This window comes from Sus scrofa, chromosome 6 (genome assembly GCF_000003025.6).
Source record: "Sus scrofa isolate TJ Tabasco breed Duroc chromosome 6, Sscrofa11.1, whole genome shotgun sequence".
NCBI lineage: Eukaryota > Metazoa > Chordata > Mammalia > Artiodactyla > Suidae > Sus > Sus scrofa.
In genome coordinates this window covers 2,455,388-2,472,408 of record NC_010448.4, presented here as the reverse complement: position 1 = coordinate 2,472,408, position 17,021 = coordinate 2,455,388, and the positions used below count along the sequence as shown (strand labels likewise).

The window sequence follows — 17,021 nt, the reverse complement described above, 5'->3', positions numbered from 1 at the left end:
AGGAAGACCGTAAATCCTGCCTTTCCAGCAGTGAAGGGGACGGAGCCCTGGACCGTCACGCTCGCTGTCACATTTCAGCACTGCTCACGGAGGGCTGGCCCAGCACCAGACTCTGGCCAAGCCCTTTGCATCCATCTCCTCGCCGGGTCCTTCGACAACCTTGTTATCATCGTGACTCCCGTTTTAGAGCGAGGGAAACGGAGGCTCAGAGGTGGTTAGTCCCTTATATGTTAGCAAAGGGCAGAGCCAGGGAGCCCCCTGCCCCCGGCGCCAAGTGAATCCTGCATTTACAGCCCCGTCACTAAAGCTGTTGTATACACAAGTGAGCACACACTTCAGAGTATACACACAGGCTTTTTTTTCCTGAAGTTTCAGCTGAAATGCTCGACCTCTGACCAGACGGTCAGAAGAAAGTCGGAGGTGCTGGGGTGGAGCTTGAGAAACGTGGGAGCTTAGACCTAGATGGTCTTAGGGGGGGTCCTTTGGCACAGGGTCAGCAAGAAAAGGAGGAAGGAGGTGCTTCTGCTTCGGGGAGAGATTCTGAACAGGAAACAACAGAGAAGACCCAGGAATCCCAGAGCTGGTTCTTTGAGAAGATAGATGACAGCAATAAACATCTAGCCAGGTGGACGGAAAAGGGGGAAAGACACAAGTTACCTGTGTCAGAAACGAGAGGACTGACACCACTACAGGTTTTACCGCTCGCTTGGGAAAAGAGGACAGCTTGCTGGAAGACACAAGCCACCACGGCTGCCTCTAAAAGAAGCAGACTATCAGACGCATGAGTACCCTCTGTTAACAAAATTATACTTGCAGTCGGAAACGTCCCCACAAAGACTACTCCAGGACCAAGCGGCTTCACTGGTGAATCCTAGCAAACATTTCAGGAGCGTAATTATTCCAATTTTACCCAAACTCTTCTAAAAAATCAACTAGGATGCATTCAATGAAGCAGCATTACCCTGGTACCAAACACAAACAAATAAACGAGAAGAAATGAGAACTGCAGACCAATATTCCTCACAAACAAAATACAGAAAAATAAAACCCGGTGACATCTCTAAAGGAGACCACACACTGCTCCCAGGGGACGCCTGCCTCGGGGACCGAGGTTAACTGAGCCAGGGTCACTCGGGGAAACCGAGGTTAACTGAGCCGGGGTCACTCGGGGAAACCGAGGTTAACTGAGCCGGGGTCACTCGGGGAAACCGAGGTTAACTGAGCCAGGGCCACTCGCCGCTTTCACAAACCAAACAGAACATCGGACGGCCATCTCGATAAAGATGCAAAGCATTTGACACAGTCTAACACCCATTCCTGATTGAAAAGAAAAAACCCTCAGAAGACAGTGAACAGAGGGAACCTCCTTCCCTTGAAAAATACAAACGATCACAGCGTCACCGTTTAGCAAAGTTAATTCAAAATGGATCAGAGATCTAAATGTAAAACCTAAAACGATAACAGTTCTGGAATAAAAGGAGAAAGCATTTGTGACCATGTGTTAGGCAAAGATTTCTTAGAGTTGTCATAATCCTGAGCTCTTACAGAGGCATGACCTACATATACGAACAGTTTGAGATTCTGAACGGCAGCAAAATTCAAAACTTATGCTTTCAAAAGACTCCGTTAAGAGAATTAAAGGACAAGCTCCACACTGAGAGGAAATATGTGAAAATCACATATCTGATAAAGGACTCTTATTCAGAATGCATAAAGAACTCTCGAAACTCAATCATAAGAAAACAAACAACCTGACAGCAAAACGAGAAAGGGTTGCAATGGGCGCGTCACCAAAGAAAATGACACGGCAAAGAACCACATGAAAAGACGCGCCACATGATTAGCCATTTGGAAAAGTTAGTCATTTGGGAAATGCACAAAAAAACCACAGTGAAATACCACCCCCCGCCTAGAAAGACAGCCAGCATTAAAGTTCGATCACCACTCCTGTGCGGTCTTTCTCAGCTCTTTCCTGTCAAAACCTGGTGGAGTTCCTGGGGATAAAAGCCCTGAGACTGTGGCCATGCGCTGCGCCGGCAGACCTGAGACTCCCCCGCGCCCACAGCAGCGCACACTCGGTCTCCAGCCCCTTGTCATCTAAATGAAATGCTCCTACCAGGGTGCGAGGCAGCGGATCTCACTCGTGACCTTCGGATGCTGTGCCCTCTGACCCCGGTCCTCTGATGTGACCAAGAAAAGCCGTCAGTCCTCAGGTGGCTCAGGATTGTTCTCGTGGTGAGAATGGGAGCGACCCCAAGCTCTTCCGGCGTCAGAGCTGAAACCGAAAGTCAGGACAACCACGTTGGAAAACGGTTTGGCAATTTCTTAAAAACGTATACAACCTGCCACATGCTTCGGGCCACTCCAGTCCCAGGCATTTACCCAAGAGAAACGCAGGCATGGGTAGGTGGCCGTTTGGTTTATAACAATCTCACACTGGACGCAACTGAAATGTGCATCGATGCGCGGGTGGACGAACAAAATTGTGTCATAGCCATATAACGGAATACTACTCGGCTATCAAAACAAAGTACTGATTCATGCTCCCGCACCCCAGCTAGACCTCCATCGTTTAAAAAAGCTGCTGAAACATGTTGCACCACAGGGGAACCTCGAAAGAACGGCCCAATGAAAGAAGCGGCACAGAAGAGAGAAAGCAGTTTCCGAATCCATATACCTCCAATTCTAGGCGCCCACAGGGACACGAGGCAGGCCAGTCACTGCCGGGGGGAGGGCCCCGATGGCTGGAGCAGGAGGGACCCCGAAGGCGCAGGAGGCAACGCCGGGGGGCAGGCTCGTTCCAGATCCCGATCGTGGGGACGGCTTCACCGGCACGAACTCACCTCAGACCTACCGGGTGGTCACCTTACCAGGTGTGCAGTTTATCATATGCCAACTGTACCACAGTACGACGCTTGAAAAATGAGTCTGAACTCAGAACTATTGTCTTTTTAGAGATGTTCTTCTCTTCTAAGAGGAAGGGGCCCTGGAAATTACATCTAATCTAGACATTAGAGATTTTCACCCATGACGCTCGAAGCCTGGGGCGGAAAGCGACTTGCAAAGACAGCGGTGTGGCGTCGCACACCCATGCCTCTCACACAGGACCCGCCTCGCTACGGCTGCGTCCCTCCCCTGAACCTGGTGGCCTTGGAACCAGGAACAGAAGAGAGTGCAGGCAACACTGCATGACGCCCTCTGATCCACCTGTCACCTTGGAGATGAGGCTTCAGAGGCACGAACATGACATAAGTGAGGACAGTCTAGACGGCGACTCGACACACGTACTGGTTCCCGCACTTGAACCTGCGACTCCAAGGCCGAGGCTCCAGTGACAGCAGTCCGCAGGCCCGGCCGGCGCGGGTCAGCTCCCAGGTCAGTTCTGTACTCTTTCAATGGACCCACAGTCGTCTCAATAACATGGACTTTTTTTTAAAAAATGCATGTTGTCCCTCTACCCAAAGCAAATCCGTTTATTAGAGGAGGGATGACCTCTCAACGCTGATTCGAATGCTCTGTCTTTAATCCAGCAGATTAATCCCACGTGCGTGCTATGTGTGACTACAACTTGGCTTCTAAAGCATTACCTAGAGAAGCACGTCTTTGAGAAAGCTGTAGAAAGAACATCGGGCTCTCAGCACATAGGTGTCCTTCCAGCCTCCACCTGTCCAGGCCCGGCAGCTCCAACGAGCTTCTGCTGTGTTACCGGTTGCCTTCTTCCCCTGTAACGCCTGGGACCTCGGCAGGCCAGCCGGCCACAACCGGGAAGGCATTCAGAGACCATTAGTGCAGGAAGCTCGGTGCAACCCAAAGAAACCATGAACCAGGGAACTGGAAAACCCTCCGTGAAAGGCCTTTTCAGCCTGTGTCTTTCAGGAGGAGTTTGTTTTTGGATTAAAGGCGCTTCTTCAGGTATTCACAAGTAGCCAGGCTCTCCGCACCAGCTGCAGAGTGGAAACCCGTCCGTCACGATCAACTGCCAGGGAAGCAGCGGCGTGTTCCGACGGGGGCACTCGGATGAAAGCAGCGTAACTAGGTGACGCGCCTTCAAAGGAGATGAAAGGCCCCAAACATCCTCAAAAACGCAGGCAAAAATACACCCTGAAATCACCACTTTCTTTATTTTGGAAGCAGCAGCTCCAGTCAAAGGCGAGGTGTCAACGGCGTGGAATGCCGCAGTCTTGCACTGGGCTCGCTCTTTCTTTTTTTTCTTTCCTTGCTCGAGAAGAAAAATGATGGAAATGCCATCCCCTGGTTCCGCCTCTCCTCCAGCGACGGGTGGAAATGCCCCTCCTTAAGCGGACCCCAGACCAAGCTGGCACTTCGAGGGGAGGGGACAACAGGAACCGGGGGCTAATGGCACCAGGCTCTGATGCCCCACCCCCTCCATCACATTTTTCTCTGAGTTTTCTGAATGGCTCATTTGTATTCTCAATTCCTCTGGTTAAAAACCAGGGCCTTTGCTCCACTTATATTGCTAAGAAAACACACGAAGTTCCGTAATCGTCCTGCAAGCTCCCTTTCTGCATGCAATGCTTCGTCTGATGTCGTTAAGTCTGGGGGGCTGGCAGGTTTAAGGATGATGAGGAGCTCCGTAGCGGGTCCCCCCGACATTCATTTTCAGATGAGGAAGCGGAGCCCCAGAGTGGTTGGGTGTCTTACTCTGAGCAGCAGGACTGGAACCAAAATAGAAATTGGGGGGTTGGATCCCTGAGTAAGTGTTTTCCCCACAGTCCAAGTTATTCCTTTTCAATTTCCCTGTATTTTTCATCCTTTAATGGACATACTCTGTGTTCGCAGTACTCATTAACACATATTTAAATAATTATGGAAAAATCCGCATTTTATGCACTCTGACCTCTGGGTTTCTGCAGCTGGATCTGATGGCGCTTCAGCAATCTGGCACATTTTAATTAGTGCTCTGACTGCCTCTTTGGCCCCTGTGGTCCCGAGGCAGCCCACGGCACACCTGCCTTATTGAGCTCAGAACCTCCAAGGTGCTTACGCAAACACTTGGCTTTTCCTTTCTCTTCTCTCGCTCGCCCCCGCTTCCCTTTCCTGGCTGACTCTGAGGCAGCAGAATGAGTGTGCTATTGAAAGGCCACCTTGACACCGCCACTAAATAAGGGTGCCTCTTGTTGGCAGAATTTTTCCAGTTTGGATGAGGGCGACACAGAAGGGGACGGGAGGTATTCATTAGCCAAGACAGTGGTTATACTTTGAAGTACAAAACATACATATGCACACACACACATAAAAAGACATATTTATCTCTCTCTGCAGCTGTACATTCAGGTCTTCTACCTCAAAAGGTACGTCCAAAAACGGGATCCCACTGCTCGGTAATGCGCAAAAGCAGCACATCACACCGTGGTCGTTTTCTCTGTCGGGACACCTAAAGTTCCCGGCATAGTATTTCATCACATGGATAAATCAGCAACTTGAAAGCCACGTGTCTACTGACGGTTAAATGGACATTTCGCTTGTTATCCATTTGTCTATGGATTTAATTTTACTGTTCTTAATGGCATTTGATGGACATCTTTGCGCACACACACACGTATCTTTTCGATCTAGTCTGCATGTTTACTTGGGACAAATTCCTGCAAGCATTGGTCTCTACAGGTCTAAACAGTTTAAATTTTGGCACGTATTGCTCTTAAGAAAGGTGGGGGCAACTTAAAATCCCACTGCCTGTGTCAGAGGGAGCCCGCTCCCCACAGCCTCCACCAGCGCTGTGTATGGTCCTTAAAAACAGCTCTACCTCTGGGACCCTGACACGTCCCCGCAGCTGAGGGGCTGACTGTGAAGAGGAGTGGGGAAGCCAAGTGGTGCAGGCACCAGAGCAAACAGTTCCTCAGAAAAGGGAGCACAAATGCCGCGTGATCCGGCCATTCCATTCTGAGTAAGACCCAAAGGGTCGAAAAGCAGTGACTCAGATACTTAGACACACGTGTTCACGCCAGCATTCGTCACAAGAGCCAAAAGGTGAAGTCAGCCCGGGTCCCTCGAGAGGTGATGGATAGATAAGATGTGGTCCCTCCCTGCCGCGGAGGACGATGTGGCCAAAGAAGGGGATGAAGCTCTGACACCTGCTACAACACGGATGCGCCCAGGGACGTTGTGCTGTCGCTGAGGACAAAGACCGCATGATTCCCTGGCCAGGGGGCACCATTGCGGCGAGAGCCACAGAGACAGCCTCAGAGGGTGGGTGCCGGCACCCAGGGGTGAGCCTGTGGGGAGTCAGCCTGATGGGGACAGAGTCTCCGTTGAGAAGTTGGAAGCGTTCTGAAGAGGGAGGGTGGCGGCGGCTGCAAAACACCGTGAATGTACTTGACGCCACCGAGCGAATGACACCCTTAAACGCGGTTGAAATGGTAAATTTTATGTTGTGTACCCTTTACCGTAATTAAAGACAGCACCTGACAGCAGCTGGCACCTACCTCACTCCTTGGGGGCCCTCCTCACTCCTTGGGGGCCCCCCCAACCCCGCCGACAAAAGGAGAACCTTAGGGGCGACACGGGATGGGGGAGCCCCGCCCATCTCCCACCATCCGCAGGCCCAGGTGCCGTCGTCTTCAGGAGCCAAGAGGTCATGCAGGGGACACGCTCCTCAAGAGAGGCCACCAGGCTGCCAACGTGTCAACACGTCTCCACTCAAAGGAGATAAGAATGCAGAAGAGGTGTAACTTAAGTGTCATCTGAAAGCTACCAGGGGCTTAGCCGCATTTCAAAGGGGACACAGGGCGGGGCCCAGAGACAGAGGCGCACAGACAATGCGCCAGGACCCGTGATTATGACTTATCATATTCCACCCCGAGCAGGAAAAGCACGCAGGCGGGACCGATAAATCCCAGGAGAGCCGAGAGCTCGCCCCCAGCAGCAGCTCAAGTGCTGAGTCTCAATTAACCAACTAACCAATTAACCGCAGCAAAAACAGCAGGGCCAGGAGACAAGGGTGAGCCGGAGCCTCGGGCAGCCCCATGCGGAAGCACGCAGGCGCCCATGGACTCGGACTCCAGGAAGAGGAATGACGCAGAGAGCCCAGCTCCCAAGCCTGGTTACTTTAGTCCAAAGAAGAGAAAAGACCTAGACCCCTGAAAGTGCCCTGTGCAAGCGACCTGGCGCCTTCTCTGCAAGTGGCAGAGGAAACAGAATTCCCACCATTTGGTAGCATCTGCCTTCAAAAGCGGCCGCTTTGGCAGCAAACTTTCCCAGCGGGTCGGAGGGCCAGCTGCTCCCCAGGGAGGGCAGCCCTGCTCCTGCTGCCTTCACCCCGGGCCCCAGGGTGGAGAAGCCGGGTCCAGGGTAAGCCCCATTCCTGCCCTCATGGAGATGCAGCCCAGGGGCTGAGGCCCCTACAGGGCAGAGGAAGCGTGCAGTGCGGGGAGTCAGGAGAAACTCCTGGCTAGGATGCTGCTGAAGCCCCGGGCTGAGGGCAGGAAAGGGTGTGTGTCACACCTTCTGTTGGTCTCTGTCACGAAAGGGGGACCAGCAGAGGCCAGAGGGAGCTGGGATAGGAGGCACAGCCCCCCGCCCCCCGCCGTGGCAGGAGCACAGAAGGCTCGGGGTGGGGAGGGCCATGGGAAGGAGCCCGAACCATCTCCAAGGGCCCTCCGGGTGCTCCGGAGAGTTTGAGTCTTCTCTTGAGGACCACGAGAGGCCCTGGGGTGGTTTTAAGAAGAGACCGTGGCTTCTCCAACGCAGGGCCATGCCTCAGGCTGCGACGAGGGGTGCGGATCGGGTACGGCAGGAAGTCCGCCGGGAGGTGACAGGGCAAAGGCCAGGGCGGGGGTCGTGAGGACGCAGAGATGGCTGGAACTGAGCGAGGCTGAAGGAGGTCCTTAATGAGCTCCCCCCAAAGGGCCTTACCAGAATTTCTTCTTTTGCCAGCCTCTGCATTCTGTCTTAGAAAAGAGGTGACATAATTGGTATTGGGGACCATAACTTGGGAAAAGAGAGGGAGGCAGAAGCAGCAAAACCAAAGCCCTGTCTCTTCCGCCAGAACTGCCACAGGCTGGCATGTGGGAATCGCACTGACCACGTCCCCTCCCCTGCAGTGCGGGAAACGGCAGAGACTTGGCAAAAGGGGTCACAGGCCTCAGAGCCCAGACCCGCTTTGCTGCTGGGGGGCCTGGCCTGCGCATCCCTGACCCTGCTGCCAGGTGCAGGCACCCCTGAAGCCTGGACACCCCCGTTGCTCACATGTGAATGCAGAGCTCTGCCTGGCAGGGGAGCTGCCCGGAATGGCTCAAGGGGCAGGGCAGGCAGACACGGCATCGTGGAAACATGGGGTCGGAAAGGCAGGGGTCCCCAGGGGGCCAAGCCTTACCTTGGTGATTCAGATCAGCAGGGGTTTGGTGGCGGCTACGCATCCACGTCCGTGTGTCACCGGCCCCAGGTGGCATTCTGGGGACAAAGCCCAGGAAGAGCGGCCCAGGGCCGGGGGCAGAGCCCGTCTGAACTCAGGCTCCTCCTGCAGAGGAGCGGGGGAGGCCCTTCCACGGTGAAAGTCAGGGTGAGGGTCAGACCCGCCGAGCCTGCAGCGGCTGAGGCATCTGACGAGGCCTGTCCGAAGCCCAGGCAAGGCGGAGAACTGAGAGTGAGCCTGTGGGCGCCAGCCGATGCCGGGAGGTGACGGACGGGAGCTCGGGGGCACGGATCCCATCGCTGCCCCGTGCCACTTGGAGACCCAGGGCCACTGGCTTCCCCCACTTTCAGGGCCGCGGTGTCCCGGTGTGTGAGTGAGGGGCAGTAAAAACGCCCTCCAGAGTTCTGGGGGCTCGGGGGCGGCACATGGAGGGTGTACGGCCCAGAGTCGGCCTCAGAGCTGTGGGTTTGTGGTTCCCTCCTCCCTCAGCACTTGCTGGGTTTTCTGGAATCAAGAGATGCCCGAGTGTAGGAAAAATTATGAGACCCGCACGGCCCAGCTCAGACCAGCCTTGACTGCTTAAAAACGCCTCTGCTTTAACTCCGCGGAACGCCGAGTGCTTTAACCTTCCAGCTTCTTTAAATAAACTCTCTCCGCTCCGAATGCCATTCTGCTTGGACTGGAACCAAAAGAGAAGCCTCCCCGGGTGCCCAGCCCGCCACACTCATGGAATGGGCACGCCCCAGCATGGCCTCTGCAGCCACCCTCCTGGCCCCCGCACATCGGCCCTGAGAGAAGGCCGGGAAGAGCTGGCCGCAGACGTCCTTGGCTTGATGGAGACATGGCCTTTTGGTTACACCGCTACTAGAATGTTCTGCCTGCTGCCAAAGAAGGTCAAGTCAAGACACTTCTCCCCACTTTAGAGAAAACAGTAGTTTCACAGGAAAACCCCAACACAGCCCCTCATGCACAGGAAGGCAGCCTCCCACCCCTCCGGCGCATGGGGACGCGGAGGTGGGAGTGATTTGTGATTGAAATGCTCCCTCTTTCATGTGTAAGAACCTCTTAGAAAAATGGACCCGAAACAGAGCCGTTCCAAAGGGAGGCTCCTCGATGGCAGGTCCCTCCCGCCGACTCCAGGGCTGACGCCCCTGCGGGGTCACGGTGCCAACTCTGGGCCAGACACGGGAAGACCCCGCCCCAGGCTCTGTGGCCTCCGGCGTTTTCTGAACCTCGCCGAGCCTATGGTGCCCATCTCTGCATCTGCCTCTGATGCTGCTGTGAGCGTTACATCAGCCCGCGCCTTCAGAAAGCAGGCACCTGGCCAAGGGCAGATAAACCACGGCAATTCACGCTGTGCTTGTCACGTGTGAGGAGCCACTGTAACAGCTTCTCAGTTGTCAGGTCTGTTTGATTGTTTGTTTTCAGAATTATATCCTTTTATTTATTTATTGCTTTTGGGGCCACACCTGAGGCATGTGGGACTTCCCAGGCCAGGGGTCGAATCCAAGTGGCAACTCAGGCCCACACCACAGCCACAGCGGACCTGAGCCGCATCGGCAACCTATGCCCCAACTTGCGGCAACACTGAATCCACAACCCACTGAGCAAGGCCAGCGATGGAACCTGCCTCCTCACAGACACTGTTGGGTTCTTAACCCGCCGAGCCACAAGGGGAACGCCCGGAATTGTATCCTTTTATAAACCAGTAAGTCAGCAAGGACAATGTTCCCCTGAGTCCCGAGAGCCGCTCTAGCCAATTAACCCAAGGAGGGAGGCTGTTGGAACTTCCAACCTATAGCTGGAAGGTCAGAAACACAGGTGGCAGAGTGTAAGGGTTTTTGGATCTGAAAAATAAAACCCGTGTGAGACGATCGCCGCTATCCTTGCCCCCAGACGGAGAGTCCGAGGCCCAGGGAGGGTGGGTCGCGCGCTAAGCTCACCCCGCTGGGCAGCTGTGTCTGCTTACTGGCCACGTCACATCGCTTCTCGCGTTAGGCTCGTTTCTTCCTCTCCTCCTACGACTCTTCCCAGCTTCTGCCCCCTCCCTCTGCCACACTCCGGCGCTCTGACAGCCCGGCTCATGGATGGCCACGTCCTGGCATCTCTTCCTCCTGGTGCTTGTCGCATGAGTCAGGTGCATGAACTCGCCTCTCTCTCCTGGACGGACCTGAAGTCATCTCTCAGGGCTGGGCCTCACGCACAAGCTCCCTGTGAGGTCACCCCTGGTCCCTGCAATCCGTGTCATCACTCCGGGGCTCGTCTCGGTGCCTGGGGTCTCTTCTCCCCACTGTATCGGATAATTCTTTCCTTCCACTGAGACTCCAGTCTGTTTTTCATCCTCGAACCTGGGCTCGGCTACGTGGCGTGCTCTGCCCACCGGGACGGAGCAGACATGATGCGAGCGCTTGTGCGGAGGCGCCGCTGTTGGCTGCTCTCAGGCTGCTGAGAATGTCTGTGAAGGAGCCTGGGCCAGCCTGCTGGACAGCAAGGGCCACAGACGGCCCGAGATACCCCAGCCAACAGCCCGGCCACCACGCAACATGTGAATGAAAACTTCCCACCTCGGGCAGCTCCCAGCTGACCACAAAGTAAGAGAGCGCCCAGCAGCAACCAGCCAGGCCATCCGAGCCTGGAGGAACCATGCAACCCCCGCAGGGAACCGTGGCTAAGTAAGTTTGGGGTGGTCTGTTACGCAGCCCTCGCCAACTGGACGCTCATGCGTCTCCGCTTCCTAGGTCAGGTGCTCAAGGAGGGAATACATCTCGGCTCAATTCATGGCTGGATGACTGGACGGGGAGGATGCCAAAGCAAGTCTCAGAGGAAACTTCACCCACAGGGGTCCTGGGAACGCTCCCGTCTCCTCCGTCTCCCATCCTCAGCGTTCCAGCAACACCGCAGCCTGAGCCATCAGTCAGCACTCGGCAGCCACTTCCTGCCGGATGTGTCGCACGGTCTGATTAGCAGCGGACCCATAGTGCTTACTTTGCGGCAGGAACAGTACGCCCAGAGTGCCTCTGGTTTACAGCAGCCAAGGTCCTTGCCCGCCCCTGGCCTGCAAGTCCACCCTCTGTGGACAGGGATTTGCAGCCCGTGCTTACTCCTTGGTCTGGAGCACGGCCTGTGTGGGGGCAGGTGGAAAAGACAGGACGGTGAGCTGAGTGTTTTTCACGGGGTCCTGCTTACCTCGCTCTCCCCAGCTTGTGGCACCATGCCCAGCAGGTGGCAGGTGCTCAGTAAAACTAAGCTGAGTGACTGGATGGAGGAGTGAATGAGGTGGCAGGTAGGCGGGGGGCGGGGAGGGTATGTGGCCCCAAAGCACCTACAATTCTTTTTTTTTTTTTGTCTTTTTGTCTTTGCTTGAGCCACTCCCACAGCATATGGAGGTTCCCAGGCTAGGGGTCTAATCAGAGCTGTAGCCACCGGCCTACACCAGAGCCACAGCAACGCAGGATCCAAGCCACGTCTGCGACCCACACCACAGCTCATGGCAATGCCGGATCCTTAACCAACTGAGCAAGGGCCAGGTTTGAACCGGCAACCTCATGGTTCTTAGTCGGATTCGTTAACCACTATGCCACGATGGGAACTCCAACCTACAATTCTTTTATCAGAGGATTAATCACATTGTATTATTAAAACCTTTTATTGTGAAATAATTTTAGACTTACAGAAAAGCCTCAAAAATCACAAGGAAAGTTTTCACTCGTCTGTACCTAACATCCCGTAGTGCCCACATCTGACACACCTGCAGCCACACCAGCAAAACCAAGACACTAACCCGGGTAGGACAGACGCTATGCAGATTGCATCTTTTCCTGCTGATGTCCTTTCTCTTCTCGAGATCCAGCCCAGGGCCCCGTGTTGCCTTTGGTTGTCACGGCTGCTGGTGCCCTCCAGCTGAGGACAGTTCCTCAGTCTTTCCCAGGCGCCTATGACCACAGCACGTTCAGAAGCGTGCACAGGTCAGGTATTCCGTTGACCGCTCTCCTGTGTGGGCCCCTCTGAAGTTTGCTCCTGATCCGCTGACCTGCTGCACGCTTGCCAGGCGATCCCCAGAAGCAAGGCTCACCCCCCCCCAGAGTGGCGGTAAGACCCACGTGTCTCATCACTGGGGACGTTAACTGGATCTCACGGCCACCGTGGGATCTGCCAGCTTTCTCTAAAGATGCGGGTTTCCTGGTCGCATTCAAGTTCAGCGGCCAGCGGGCCTGTCCAGCTCTACGCCCAGGTGGAGGCCGCTGGAGGACAGGGTCCGGGTGCGTTTCCTTGCTGTTGGGCCTCCGTTTCCTGGGACCAGATCTCGGCCTTCATCTGGGCTCAACAACATCTTCTTAAGTGGATGGTGTCATGGAGACACCACCCGTCCTCAGAGAGCAGATATTCAGGGAAGAGTGGGCTTTCAGATGAGTTACCCCGAACAGGACGCGGGTAAAGGACTCGGTCCACGCCTCCTGCGCTTCCCGAGTCTTTGACGTAGGCTTCGCCGCTGGAGTCTCCCTCCACCGCCAACTGCGACGCCTCCTGGAGGGGACCCTTGATTTCGGTCCTGTGCAGTTTGGGAGGGCTGGGCACACGTCCAACCTGACATAAGCAATAGAAAGTTGGCATTTCTCACAAGCCCGTCTTCACAAAACGCACCCCCCTTCCCCGCCATCCTGATTTCTGAGTCTCTGTGACGGCTCCGATCCCAGCGTTGCAGCCACTCCCAAAGGAGGCTCGGGGTGATGTCTCAGCTCCATACACACAAGCTGGGTAATTACCTCCGTCTGGGGAAGCACACAGTGAGTTCCAGGCTTGTGGCTGAATGATGTTATCAAGGCCCAGGCGTGTCCGTCCTCAGCCTGTTGGCATTTCGTCCTCAGGCTACAGGACGGCGCCCGAGACGCAGGCATCACGTCCTGTCTCACGGCCGCGTCCAAAGCAGATTATGGGCCAAGGGGTCCTTTTTGCACTGAGCCGGAAGCAGAGTTTCCCTTGTGTCTTCCTGGAGGGAACTGGGTCAGAAGACCCCCCCCAACCACCAGAGAGCCTGGGAGAGGGGACCTCGCCTTGACAGCCCCCGCTGTGGAGTGGATCTGCCCGCGTGCCGGGGGGCAGGTCTGAGCTGGAGCGTGAGGGTTCCGGCGGGAAGGCCCGGGAAGTGGAGAGGCCGACGGCCTGGGCGGACCCGCGGCCTTTCCGGCAGTGTCTCCTCAAGTCCAGACCAGAGCGGGCATCCAGGCCTCCTGCCTGCCGGCGTCCTGGTCACAATCCCCATAAAGTTTACCATCTCATCCCGACGAAGCAGGCCTGACGGGAGACCCAGGCAAAATAGCCCATCCGGCCGCGCGCCCGTCCGCCCCCCGTCACCGCCTCCCTGCCCTCCACTTTCTCCTCCATCCTTCCCTCCTCTGCCCGCCCTGTCCCTGTCCAGGGCAGCCGCTTGACCCGCTTATGACAATGAGACACAGGAAGGCTGCTTCTAGGGAATGTCTGCAGCCCTCTGCGAGGGACAGACATTCAAAGGGAAGCCTCTTTCCTCCCGGTCTTCTAGGGACACTGTCAGGAGAGGAGGTGACGCTTGGAGCCACCACAGCCATCTCGTAACAATAGGAAGTGCTCCAACTTCAAACGGACCGCACACAGCGGAAAAGGGGGGCAGGTCCTTACAATCCAGGGTGGACCCCCGAGGGGAAAGTCAGGGACAGAATTTGGGGACAGAGGGATGGTGAGGTCCATGCAGAGGCTCAAGAAAGAAGAGCAGGGAGCTAGAGAAGGGAATTCTGGGCAGAGGGCACGGCCTGAGCAGAACCAGCATGGAGGGGCTGCTTCCAGATGCTGGAGCCACGGTCACTGAGGATGACAGCGCGGGGGCATCCGAGGGAGCAGAGCTGAGAAATGTGGGCAGGGGAGCAGGCCAGCTGAGCAAGAGAAGGCCCACCCTGCGTACCCCCTGTCCGCAGCCCTGGGCTCCAAGGTCGTGCTGTCAGCTCTCTCCTTTCTGCCCCGTCCTGGGGGCCGCTCCCAGGCAAGTCTGGGCCTTCCATGGTGCTGAGAACTTGCTGGCCTTTCGCATCGGCTCTGGACGCCTGGTTCCTGCTCGCCACGGTCTGGGGGTAACCAGAGGGTGACAAGCCCCTCCTGGCCACCCCTCCTCATCCCCCACCCCTTGCTAAGGGCAGCATCAAAGGCCTGCGGAAGAAGGCGGCAGAACTCAGAATCTGCCGAGGCGCACAGATTCACTGCACACGGAAGCAGCTGCTGATGCGGCCAGCCCCGCGCTGGCACCTAGGCACAGCCGACTCAGCTTGAGCTGCTGGCAGGCAGGTCCCATGGGGGGAACCTCCCCTGAAACCCTGCTGACCACTGGGTGGGGGGGGGAGCCCCTGAAAGACAGCCCCACGGGGCAGCCGGAGTGAGCTACTGGGGGGCACATCCCCCCAGAGCTTCCCCAGCAGGTGAGCCCGAGGAGCTGCGCGGACACGCGCTCTCCCAGAGATGGAGGCCGAAGCGGCGAAGGGCCCTGCCCCCGACGCAACTGCTGCCCGCTCCCCCCACCGGCCAGGAGGACGGCAGAGGAGATGAAGACTGCCGACTCCCCCCACCCAGCTTTGTGCTGCTTGGAAGTCCCAGAGGAGAGGCATTTTGTCAAGACATTAAAGCAATGATTTTTCAGGGGAACAAGACAGGCTGCCCACGAGGAGCAGGACGGCACGCCTTTCGGGGTGCCCGGCACACCTGTTGTGCCTGGTAATTTGATGTCATGAGGCTGCACGCCCTCGCTCAGCCTCAACCTTGTGCCCACCAGGGCGTCAGCTCCCGCTCAGCCACCAGCCGGCCTTCAAGGCTCTCTTTTGCTTTCCCCTCTCCCCTCCCACCCCTGCCATCAACACCACGGAGAAACCCCGGCCCGGAGCGGGCTCAGGCCGAAGAGCACCTTGTCCCCCAGGGCGAGGGGGGCCAGGAGAGTCTGAGAGGTGGGGGCTGTGTGCCCGGGCCCCTGTCCTGACCTGGCGACCACGGGACAAGGCCCTCGAACACCTTGTAAGCACCGCCCTGGCGTGGGGAGGCCCCCCCTCCAGAACCCGGTGTGGCCGCTTTCTTCCCGCTCTTCGGCTCTGGGCCAGGTGGCACCCCTTCCAGAGGCCTCCCGACCCCCCGCTGGCCCTCCCTCCATCTGCTCCCTGGGGTGAGTGTGGGTTGTCTGTCGCGGCGGCACTCGCCACAGGTGACACATGGTTTGTCTCTGTTCTGTCCTTGTCCGCTTGCTTTCTGCCTCGTGCATGAGACCGTCAGCCACACGAGGCCAGGAGGTCGTGGTGTCCACCTCCGTATCCCCGGGGACACCAAGCACAGAGCAGGAGCTTAGTCAACAGCCCCAGGGGTGGGCGGTGAGCCTGTGTGAGTGCGTGAGCCTGCCACCTCCTTACACGGAGCACGGCGCGCAGCACGCGTGCTGAACCAGCGTCATTTGTTCTCGCTCCGGGGGTCTGGCCATTAACGCTCACAACAGCTCTCTAAAGAAAGCAGCATAAGCCCCCTTCTGCAGTTGAGAAAACAGAAGCTCAGAGAGGTTACGTGAATTTTCGGTGACACACAGCCGCAGAGTCAGGTTTGAGGCCCAGGGCTTCCTGACACCAACATCGTTGTCCGCCCACCTGAGCAGCAGCCCCCCCCAGTGCTCTTGCTGGGCACCTCGAGGCCCGGGAGTCCCGCAAGGCCATTACCTGGGGGCCGTGCTGCTGGCAGGGTCTCCACCAGGAGTCGGGTCTCGGGGACGCGCCATGGGAATGACCTTCCTCCATTCAGCCCGTCTGCTGAGTCTGCGGTGGGCGGGCATGTCACCCGGCCCTGGGGTCCGTCAGCGAGGGGACGCGGGACAGAACCTGCTGAGCCAAGAGCACGGAGGTCAGATTTTATCCTGGTACCCACACTCTGCCCGTTCCACACACACACACACACACACACCCCAGCTCACTCGCTGTGTCTAACGAGGAAACTCGCTCTTGGCATTGGCGGCTGGACCAGCAGCCCCGGACCTGAAGGAAAGCCTGCAGAGCTGAGGACGTGGGCGCCTCCCAGCCCAGGGAAGGTGCCGAGGTGCTGGTCAGGCGCTACCTGATCTGGGGAGGAATGACTTTCCAGTGGACAGCGACAGGTCCTGAAGCCGTGAGCACCCACCCTGTGTCCTCGTCCCGGTGGGATGACTCACTGCTGATTGGAACGGTACCGACAGAGTGGCCGCTGAGCAGGGATTGAACGTGCCAGCGCCTGGGGTCCAGACCAGGAAGGGGTGAGCCCAGGGGGCCGCGGGGTGGACGTGCCGGGTGCCTGGTCACTCCAGGTCTCGCTGTTTGAGGCTCTGCCGGGCTGTTTTCCAAAGGGGCGGCCCCATGCCACAGTCCCAAGTGCTTCTCTTCGGTAGCGATTCTTTTTCTTCTTCTACTTACCTGTATCTTATAAATTGTCGGCACTGCTCATCTACCACTTACAGCTTTTCCTTCCTTCGCCGGAAGGTAAGGCTGCCTGACCGTGGAAGGCGGCTCCCTAACCGTGTTAGTCCCCTGACCGTGAGCATCCACGAGGCCCGCCGGGGATACGCTTGGACCCGGGAAGGGGCCGCAGGCCCTGAGATGAGCGGGCGCCTCAGGGGAGGCCACTGTAGGGG

At 56.9% G+C, this 17,021-nt stretch overlaps 1 long non-coding RNA gene across 2 annotated transcripts in view; it reads right to left on the bottom strand.

Annotated features, from left to right (window-relative positions):
• LOC106510452 overlaps positions 1 to 17,021 on the bottom strand; it is a 113,566-nt gene that overhangs the window by 55,510 nt on the left and 41,035 nt on the right. The window contains exon 6 of one of the 2 annotated variants that reach the window (XR_002344453.1): positions 2,117 to 16,239. This is a non-coding gene — a long non-coding RNA (uncharacterized LOC106510452). Of the gene's footprint in view, positions 1 to 1,812; positions 16,240 to 17,021 lie in introns of those variants that run through there. The other variant, XR_002344454.1, reaches the window with a different exon arrangement.